Raw genomic sequence first — 11,614 nt, 5'->3', positions numbered from 1 at the left:
AACACAGATTCTGGGGCTTTTCCTTCTATACCAGTGTCACTTCTCTGCATGTCAAGAGGCACACCCTCTGTTTCCCAGTGCTTACAAGCATTTCAGGCTCTAAAAGACCCTGGAGAACGATATCCAGACTCGGCACATGTCGGGACATGGGTGATCCAAAGCAGTGTGAGGGCAGTTGTGTAGTACTTATGGCGCCTTGAAGGAAAGTTGCCTTTTATGGTTCCTTTCCCCGAGTGGTTTGCTGTGTTCTTTTGAATAGCAATAGTCTCAAAGAATCTTAAGGCAGTGGGAACAAAGCAAAACTTTCTTTTGTCACATCCCTCCCAGATTCCCCATAGCAAAATGTTTGCATAGTTTAGCAATTCTGGGCCCTGTCTTAGAAGTCCCACCCAGCCCACCCACCCTCACAAGCTTTGCCCTTACAATTCTCTCTCTGAAATGTTTAGGCTAAATCCTTGTCCCCTTAAAACAGCCTCAGAAGAGGGATGGCCCACACCAGTGAACAGCTTTGGAGGGAGGGCTTTGGGGAGATACCTTGGTTTGGAAGCCATTGTCGCAGAATAATAAACCACATGTGGCATTTGGGCTGTGAGACAAACCACCGAAGACAACTGGACCTCCGTTATGCTAATGTCGCTTGAAAAATGAAAATAGAACATACTTTCTTCTTTAGGCAGACGCAGTCTGACACCAAATTGATAAGCAGTTGGGACGGGTGTGACTCAGTGGTGGGTGGTGAAGGGTAGTGAAATGGGCATTGAACCAGAACCCAAGGGTCCTACTTTTTGATTTGACTCAGCCTCTTTCTAGCTGTGTGAGTTTAGATAAATAACATAATCTCTCTGAGTCCCAATGACCTTGTCTCTTTAATGAGGAGGTTGGACTCTCAACTTTTAGATTTCTTCCTGTGAAAGAAGACAATTTCTACATGTATTTCGTTGAAAAGGTGTTGAGGGAAGATCTGACAAAGAAAGAGGAAAGAGTCTGGTTAAGGGACAAAGAGTTTGTTCACTGACATAAACAATGAAATACCCAGGGTGGGTGAATCATGTCCAGGAAACCAGAGAAGACAAGAGAAAGGACTAATATTTAGGGGTTGAGATAATTAGCTACAGAGCACGTCAGGGTGGTGGGCCAGGGAATTGAAGTATGTTCAAGGGCACGTTCTTGGCTTTGTGTAATGTAAGAGGCGGGAAAAAGGCTGGATGGGATACAGATTTTAATTTCAAACTTCCAAGAGGTTATTATAAACAACTGGAGAAAACGTTGTTTTAAATCGTGTTTAATGTGAGTATTCACTTGTTGGCAGTGATAGCATTTCCTATAAATACCACTTACATCTTACGGAATGAAGCTGTAACGTGTAACGTGTAACATGTAAGAAGGGGTGAAGAAAGAGCAGTGAGGGAAACCTGGAGCCTGAGCACTTGGCGTGAAAAATTGGGGAAATTGAACTCCCCTCCTTTTATTCTTTTTGGAACTGATGGTGAACAATTGCCTTTTGAATGGCTGTGTTCTTATACATTTTTGCTTTGCTTTTGGGTATTTAATGTGCTCTCCAGAGAATTGTTCAAAGCATTTAAAATAGCATTTGCCAATTTCTCCTTCTTCTAATTAATACCAAGTGGTTTCATTCAAACCGATTTTCAAGCTGATTCTACATAAGCAAAACTAAACCCAGAGTCGAGCTTTGGAGCCAGAATGGCCTAGACTTGGATTCCCTGCCCCACCACTGGCTAGCTGTAGGACCTTAGGAAAAGGACTTAACCTATCAGAATTTTAAACGCATCTTTTTTTATAATTAAGCCTGCTATGATTATTAAACATAATAGACAAAATATGTAAAACATCTGACACCGTTCTTGACATACAGTAGAAACTCAACAAACAGGAGCTCTTCCTCTTCTTCCACTGACTCTCTCTCCCCTAGAGGAGAAGCATGTTATTTTGGAGGTCTGAGTGATTAGTCCAGATACTTACATCGGTCACATTACCCAGGATGGCCACTTACCCTGTTCCACTTCGTGCCTGCAGAGGAAGGCTTAGGTAAGAGCCTCTCCTTCTAAATATCTTATCTCTTTATTTGGCTCATGTGAGTACGTCATGCCTTGGTTCGTGTAGTCCCACATGCCTGCAGTGCCCATCTGTCCTTCCCACTCAACCCTGCTTTCAGGCTCATCGCAGTAGGTTACACATGAAGAAACATTTCCTGCTCCCTTCTATTATGGGTCCTCTGACAATGCACTGTGCACACCGTGATGAATTTCCCTCACCACTTTGTATTGCCAGTATCTATTTATGTGTTAGGCTTCCCTATTGGTCTGTGTGTCATGAAGGCAGGAACATGGCTCCCAGTACCTGGTGGGCATGCAATATTTGTTGAGTGAAAGAATAAAAATCATCATATCCAGAACTATCTTTTCCCATAAAGTTCAGTTTCCTCCTGGCTTTCCCATTTTTGTTGATGCCAACCAATTCTTCCAGAAGTGCTTTCTGAAGACTCCAGCAAACCTTTTCTCACTTCCTATTACCCAAAATAGGCCCATGTGACAATCCCTGACCAGGAATGGTGGCCAGGGGCTGAGATAATGTGACTTACTGAGCCATACACCCAGTTCTTCAACACAAGGGTGTAATCTTTTCCTCTAAAGCACATCCCTATATTTGAGTGGGTGAATATTGAAGTTAAAACTGGAATAGTTACCAAGAAAAGGAGGAATGAATGTTAAGAAGACACCACAATATCCAGACTATCGATGGTGAGAGCTAGCTGAGGTGGATGCAGATTCAATTTTGTCTTAGAATGCTGTTGCTTTCATGTTTCCCTATTTGATATGGCATATTTATGCAATTTTGGTTGGGTTCTGATCTACTGAAGCTGAAATTTGGAGAAACATGTATGAACCCAAAAAATGGCCTTGGTGCCACGATGTTAGGGGTACTTGGTTCCAAACTGGATTTGGCAGTGTTCATGTTGTGAAAGTGAGAAGCCAAGCGCTCTCAAGGATTAACATTACTGGATGATGCCTACAAAGACAAGCAGCTCCTAACTGGGGGAAAGGTCACGCTGACAAGCTGGCTCCTCCTGTCTCTCTTGACAATGCTTCTCTGATTTTTCATGATGACAGGAAGATGAACTGAGAGCAGATTTTAAAATGTACGTTTAGAAAATGGGATGATAATATATATGAAGCACTATCAAAATGCACTTCTTAGAGTTAAACTTGGAATGTTGCCTTGCCTCTGCCTGAGCCCATGAAAGCAATATCGTTTCCTGAGCTTCTTCGTGTCAGACTGGCCTTCTCTCCTCAACCTCAGAGGAGCCATAAGAATAGGACCCAGTGTCCTAGCAGAAGAAATATGTTTTCACTCCCCTCCTCAGAAATCTACAGTGGACCCCCACACTCAAGGACAGCTGCATTCTGTTTCCAACAGTCCTTATTAGACTTTTTACACACCCCACATTCAGGCAGCCTGGAGATACATATGTGCAGCTCTTGACCCTCTGTATCTCTTTCCTCACTCCCCTCAGGATGGCTCAAACCATTCTCTCAGCCTTGAATGCCCTCTTTCCACTATCCTTTCTTTCAATCCCACCTCACATAGTCCCTTCTCCTTAAATCCTTCCTTACACCCCAGCCAGAAATGATCTGTCCTCCAGTTCTTTTCTTGTGTGTGTCATATGTCCAGTGCTGAATGTATGAGCGGAAGATAGGTCTCTGCTTGTGATATCTTCCTTGGATTATTGGAGTTTATTTTTATCAGGAAAAAAACATGGGGAAATTATTTCCACATAGGTAATAACAGTTTTGAAAATGGACTTTTGTGAGTCAGTGTAGTATTTAATCCGTAGGAACACGTTCATCGTAGAGAGCTAGAATTAAGATCTCAACTTATTTTGCAGTTTCTTTTACATCAACATCTTTTTCTTTCCTGTTATAGAAAGGCTTACATTCTCAGTTGCAGCCCCAAATGTCAGTCTGTGGGACACGGAGCTGTTTGAGGGGTAACAATGGAAGTGCTGATATACACATCTTGATTAGATGGAAAACAGTCACCTCCCCTTCTCCTTTTCGCATGCCCTCTTCTCTTTTTCCTGTTTGAATTGGTGTGTAGATGTGGTGGTTCTGCCAAGTGAGTAAGCTGAAATGAGAAAATTCTTTTTTTTTTTTTTCAGCCAAAAGAGTGTCAGTATTGATCTGGGGAGAAGGTGCTGCTGTGTGTCCTGGCAGAGCCTATCACAAGAACAGCACCAAGAGGGTTTGAAGAAAGTCCAACATGAGTCAATGGATTGTCTGACAGTTTAACTGAATGTGCTTGCGCTGAACTATCTAAAACTAGCTGTCTTTTCAAATGAAGTATGATCAGGTCTAGTTGCATGACAATAAAATAATTCCAAGCCTGTTCTGATTCTAAATTTTCATGGAACACACATACATAGGAGCACACACAGAAGTAGTCGTCATTCTGACTGTGCAGTTTTCTGCACTGGCTCCTGCAAATGAGTTCCAAAAGAAGGTAATGAGAACGGCTTGTCACACATCTAGACAGCCAAAGTCCTACATGTAGGTCCCAGCAGGAGCTTTTCTACCTACATCAATTAATCTCATAAACTTCTAGCAATTTTGGAATGCTTATGAACACTGACAGGAAGTGCCGAGACTGGGGGGCTATTTCACGGAGCAAATTCCTGCTGTAAGTCCTGACAGAGGTCCCCTAGGAATTCAGAGCCTTCTGCTATATTCTTATGAGAAAATTGAGAAAATGGATGAACTCTCAGCAAGCTGTTTTGGGCTGAGGATCTGGGATACTAAGGGGTTAGTGGGATCTGAGTGATGAATAGGAGTAGGTGGTGGTGCCAACTGGAAGAGCAGCAGAACATCAGAGAAGGGAGGCCATCCCCTCTGCAGTTAGTGACAACTTTCCAAGGTGGAGAGGATGGGACAGGCAAACCAAAAAGCAGACTCAGGCCATCACCTACTCCCCGCTCCCTCCTGTGCCATCTGGAGCAGTGGTCCATTGGGGTGTGAGAAGAAAAAAAATTAACATATCTGACTATAAAATTCTGCTTTAAAAATAAGAAAAATCAAGATTTCTTAATATTTAATATTCCTAATGTTTAATATTAATTCCTAATATTTAATAATTTATTAACTTCCATTGGAACCTGCATTCCAACAGTTTGTTAGTTTTACATGCACTATATTTACTAAGAAAGGAGTGGTAACCTTGTTTTTGTGTTTACTTTCAGTATATTTCAAAGTTTTAAAAATGTCTGCTATAAGATGTCTTTATTGAGACTGATTTTATAAAAATGAGATTTTATAAAAAGTGAGATGGAAAATGACCTAGAAAAACTTCCATACCATTGGTTATCTTAGAGCAAAGCATTTAAAAGAATTGTTGAATATAAAGATGAGTTATACATTATTTTTACAAAATATTGGACCCTCAAGCTGGATCCTTGCCTTACACCATATACAAAAATTAACTCAGAACAAGTCAAAGACTTAAACAAGAGCTAAAACTATAAAATTGTTAAAATAAAAAATGGGGAAAAGCTTCATGACATTGGATTTAGCAATGATTTCTTGGATATGACACCAAAAGCATGGTCAACACAAGAAAAAATAAATAAATTGTACTTCATCAAAATTAAAAGCTTTTGTGCATCAAAGGACATTATCAACAGTGAAAAGGCAACCCACTGAATGGCAAAAAAATATTTGCAAACAATATGTCTGATAAGGGATTAATACCTGGAGTATATAAAAAAATTCCTACAATTCAACTACAACAACAAAAACCAACACAATTTAAAAAATGAGCAAAGGACTTAATAGACATTTCTTCAAAGAAGGTATACAAATAGCCAATAAGCATATGAAAAGATGCTCAACATCACTAATCATTAGGGAAATGCAAATCAAAACCACAATAAGATACCACTTCACACCCAATAGGATGGCTGTTATCAGAAAAAAACCCAGAAAATAGCAAGTGTTGATGAGGATGTACAGCAGTTGGAACTCTTGTGCACTGCTGGAAGAAAGGTAAAGCAGTGCAGCCTCTATGGAAAACAGTATTGTGATGCTCAAAAAATCAAACATAGAGTTACCATATGACCCAGCAATTCCACTTCTGGGTGTATACCCCAAAGAAGTAAAAGCAGGGACTCGAATAAGCGTATTTGTTATACCCATGTTCATAGCAGTGTCATTCACAATAGTCAAATAGTGGAAACAACCCAAATGTACCTTGATAGATGAATGGACAAACAAAATGTGATGCCCACATACTGTGGAATATTATTCAACCTTAAAAAGGAAAGAAATTCTGACACACGCTACAACATGGATGAAACTTGACAATATTATGCTAAATGAAATAAGCCAGACACAAAAGGACAAATATTGTATGGTACCTTATATGAAGTACCGAGAATGGTCAAATTTATAGAGACAGACAGTAGAATGGTGGTTGCCAGGGGCTGGGTGAGGGAAAATTGGGTTATTGTTTAATGAGTAGAGATTTTCAGGTTTATAAGATGTAACATTCTGCAGATGGATGGTGGTGATGGTTGCACAACAATGTGAATATACTTATTGCTACTGAACTGAACACTTAAAAATGGTTAAGGAGGCCGGCCCCGTGGCCAAGTGGTTAAGTTCACGTGCTCCACTTTGGCAGCCCAGGGTTCTCCGGTTTGGGTCCTGGGCGTGGACCACATTGAGCCATGCTGTGGCAGTATCCCATGTAGAGGAACTAGAATGACCTACAAGTAGGACATACAACTATGCCCTGGGGCTTTGGGGAGAAAAAAAAAAGAAGAAGAAGATTGGCAACAGATGTTAGCTCAGGGCTGATGTCCTCAAAAAAAAAAAAAAAGTAAAAAACCACAAAAAAAATGGTTAAAATGGTAACTTTTATGTTATGTATATTTTACCACAATAAGAAACAAATAGATAAATAAAAATAAACACTCTTTACTCTATCACTTCACAATAAAGTTAACATGTTCACAATGAATGAGAGAATAAATATTGTCTGAATGTAATTTGTGCTATGGAGAAATTGTGAAACTGGATGTCTGGAAATGTTTCCATAATTATGAAATTCTTGCCAAAAATAGTATGTGTCATCTATCAAAACTCTAACATCTGTACTTTTTAAAAACTTGGAAAGAGAATTTCCAGCTTCTTTTCAAAATCTTACAGTTTAAGAATTTCATGGGGTTTTCAATTTATTTTTGAATGCACAGTACCGAAATGCAATACTTTTTAGTTTGCAAGAACTAACTGATTAACATCAGTAAATATGTAGGTTTACTAGATGAATTTGAACAAAAAGCTTTGTATAACTGGTGGATGCAACTGAAAATTAGGTATCTTGTCTTAGAAAATCTAGCCAATGATGTAATTCTTCTATTTGCATCTATTTATCTTTGTAAGAAATCTTTTTCTGTGTTGGTTGTTAAAAACTAGTATGATGTATATAAACATGGGTTAGTACACACATCTCTGTGTGTGTGTGTGTGTGTGTGCACCCCAGTTCTGTCTCCTGAGTGAGCCTAGAAGAAATGATATCCCAATAGCATTGAGCACACTCAGTGCCTAGATCTTGATTTCTAAACACCATTCTCCAACAAATGGAACCAGGACTCCTAGGAGAAATAACTGATTCCAGAGCTGGGACAGAGAAACCTGGGGCATCTTGTAGTACCAGAAGGTAAAGAATTTGCCAGAAAAAAAAACACCAAAAGTGTGGTGGCATATTAGACGGGCACAGGTGCCGACCTACAAGAACTTCCAACAGCCAAAGCTGGAAAAATTTGAGCAACAAAATAAATAATATTGGATTGGATTATAATCCAAACTATAAAATAAATATCCATGAGTCAATACTGATATAAATAAATGACTGAATAAATAAATAAGTGGGAGAAGAAGAGACAAATCTTCCCCACAGAAGAATTACAAACAATATATGTAGAAACTACTCTTTCAGGAAGTAGAACTTAATTCCCAACTCCATTTCCCCTGCCATGAGAGTGGGCTAGCCATAGTGACTTGCTTCCAAAGAATAGAGTAGCGAAAGGAAAAAATAGTAACTCTACAGTGGAAAACTTGACAAATACTGCCTTAACCAAGTGATGGCTAACATCCCCTGTGATGTCAGGTAGCCATTATGTACCCCTGACATAATATAGTGAAAAGAGCACTTTACCTCTATAATATTCGTTCCAAAACACCATCACCCCAGTCTAATCCCAAGAAAAACATCAGACAAACACAGATTGAGGGGCATTCTATAGACTACTTGGCTAATACTTCTCGAGACTGTCAAGGTCATGAAAGACAAGGAAAGACGGAGGAGCTGTCACAGACCAGAGGAGACTGGGAGACATGACAACTGAATGCAACGTGGGACCCTGTGTTGGATCTTGGAGCAGAAACAGGACATTAATGGAAAAACTGGTGAAATCCAATAAGTCTGGAGTTTAGTTAATGCACCAATGTCAGTGTCTAAGTTCTGGCAAATGTACCACAGTAATAGAAGATGCTAACAATGGGTGGAACTAGGTGAGAGGTATATACAACTTTGTACTATCTTTGCAATTTTTTGTAAAACTAAAATTATTCCAAACTAAAAAGTTTATTTTTTAAGTATCAAAATATATTGAGTCGAGGACCAAACGAAAATCACTACATCACAAAGTATTAAGCCCAGATTTTCATAAATATTGAAGCTTTGACTATCACATCTCCCTAAAAATTAACATTATTAATAATCATAGTTAGAGGAAAATTTGTTTTTGCTTAATTAATAAATAAGATGAATTATTTTTTGAAACTCATTTATTTCATTTTTACCCTTCGAAATGTCTGTTTTTTTGGTATGTTCTATAATGCACTTAATATATTAACATTGTCGTTCATTTTACAATTTATAAATAAGTAGACATAAGCATGTTTGGAGTACATGCTCAAATATTTTCATAGGAATATGAGGCTAAAAAAAGCTTGTCTATCAGTGGTTTAAGGATATAACCATCATGTCGTAACAGAAATCAAACCAGGACATCTGGGTTCAGGCTCCAGCTCCACTGGCTTCTAGCTGAGTGATCATGTGCAAGTCACTTCTCTGAGCCTCATTTTTCTCATCTATGAAATGGGAATATTGGTACTACCTACTTCTCAGGGTTGTTCTGTTGGGCAAATGAGATCATGAATGTGAAAGGCTTAATAACAGTAAAGTGCCCCATAAAGGTGAGCAGAAAATCTGACTAAAAGAAGATAGGATGTCCATGGTACCAATGCCCAAAGCTGAAATCCAAGGTCAGAAAAAGCACAAAGTGGAGAATTGATTGCAAACCAAAGCAATGTAGTGAACTTTAAAATATGGCCCCTTAGTGCTTCCCTGGGCACTCGAGGCAGCTGGAATCATAGCTGTGCCGGGCACCCCTTCAGGTCAATTGAGGCTTTGTGGGCTGCTGAGGTTATAAGCTCATGGCGGCCTGGAGCCTGGGCCTCAGATTTTATCTTTCGTTCAAAACCCTGCTCTAATCAGTTCATTCAAGGGTGTTGGAGCCCAGGGAATGAATGTCTACACTAACCAAACTTGAGAAAATTGATTTATGAGCTGGTAACACATCTCTCAATCATGATAGTCCATGCGTTTGCCATGGAAAGTGGAATAATGGGCCCGCTGGCCAGGGCCCACCTTTCGTTGGAGAATGGAGAACTACAATGCCAAGAGTGAGATCTTCATCTAGCTGGATATTCTGCTCTCCCACAGGAATGACTTGCCACACAAATCAGAACTCCTTGGTGTGCTAAAGAGAAACTTCCTTTTCCAGGTTTCTGGTTGACCATCTCTTACTGTTGCCATGACAACACTCCTTCTTCTCCATATCATCCAGTTTTCACTGTGGGTTACAATCTGGGGACAAAACATTACAAAACAGAGATGGTGCCTGCTCCTTCTACTACCTACAGAGGCATGTTAATCTCATCAGTAACATCACTAACCCCACAGCAGGGCCCTTTCTTTCCGAGAGGGCTTCAGACCATCTGGACCTGTCTGGGTGAATTTCAAAAGCTTCAATCTTAGAAGCTATTGCTGTTGTAATGGTTGTCATTTAAAAAACATGCTCAGAGGGTGGTATTTCCCTCACTTGGGCATCATATCCTCCTCCTGACTTCCCACTCCAGATGTGTCCCATCTTAAATCTCTGGGCCTTTCTTGAGGCTGTTTGTATTTCTACCGCAATGAGTAAGACATGGAGATTGTGTGTGTGTGCACATCCAGACACTTCTGTTTCCCTTCTCACTGATCTTCAGAGATTTGAGCTTGAAATCCACTGCTGAGATTTCCTGCCCAGTGACTTCCTGTGTAAACAAAAACAGCTCATCAAGAGCCAAATAAAAAAATACAAGCATCTCCTTATGTAGTACAGTTATACCATTCATTCCTCTTGGAGGAAGACTTTACCTCTTAACCCAATAAGAACCTGGGTGTCCCAATCTATGATTATTAAGATTCTCATCACATAGGTTTTGAACAACGTTTGGCTTCATAAAAAGAAAAAGAAAAAAGTTGTTGGTGCCACACAAACACAACCATCTCTTTCATCAAAGTGCTTTGAAAAGAAAAGCTGCAGAAGTTATGGATTCCACTGTCAGAAGGAGATTCCTTTGATAGAGGAATGTTTTTAATTATTTAAATACTTTCACAGCAAGAGCTCACAGTAGGTTGGTTTCTAAAGTATTAAGAGAGGCTCACTGCAGGTAACCATGTAACGTGGTCAGGGGCGCTGATTAAGCAGCCTGGCATGAGGTAAAGCATCTGCGGGCGAGTGCTCATCCCACATGTAAACAGGCAGGCTGAGTGTTAGCAACCACTTATTTGCTAGGCTTGCTTCACTTTCACTTCTGCAAGACTCGAAGTATTACTATAACATGGACTTCTAGGGTCGAGGTGGGAGGTGCATAATCCAGCCGCAAACCTCTGCTGGCTTTTTGTCTTTTAAAAGACGATGAAAGAATAATGCCAAAGACAAAGGAATATTTTCCAATCCATAGGCAATTAGGAGTAGCCTTCAGACTCTATGAAAATAGAATTCACTAATTCCTCTATCCCTTGGGAAAACATTTTCACATATAGAGAGGTAATTGCTGTGCTGGGAATCTTTTTTGACTGCTCTCATTAAAAATAAGTGCCGAAGAGGCTTCAAATAAGGCCAAAGCTGAACTGGCCAAAACTACAGGCATTCCTTCTGAAACATCCGTATAAGAACATACCCAATTCTTTCTTCTCTCTTATTCTCCTTTCCTTCCTTTCTGTTTTCTTTCTTTTCTTCTTTCCAAAAATATTTAGCGCCTACTGTGTGCAAGCATTATGCTAGATACTTGGGATAAAGAGATAAGTAAGAAGCAGTCCCCTCCTTCAGATTACAGTCTATGGAGGAAACCAAACAATTAGGTCCTCATTCATTCATTCATTCAATCATTCATTCATGCATTCACCCAACCATTCATTACCTACTGAGTGCCTACTGTGTGTGTCCTGCATTGCAATGAAATTAAAACTCTCAGTTCCCTAGGGATTTAAG

This window comes from Equus quagga, chromosome 9, assembly GCF_021613505.1.
Source record: "Equus quagga isolate Etosha38 chromosome 9, UCLA_HA_Equagga_1.0, whole genome shotgun sequence".
In the NCBI taxonomy this organism is placed as follows: Eukaryota; Metazoa; Chordata; class Mammalia; order Perissodactyla; family Equidae; genus Equus; species Equus quagga.
This window is presented reverse-complemented; position numbering follows the sequence as displayed.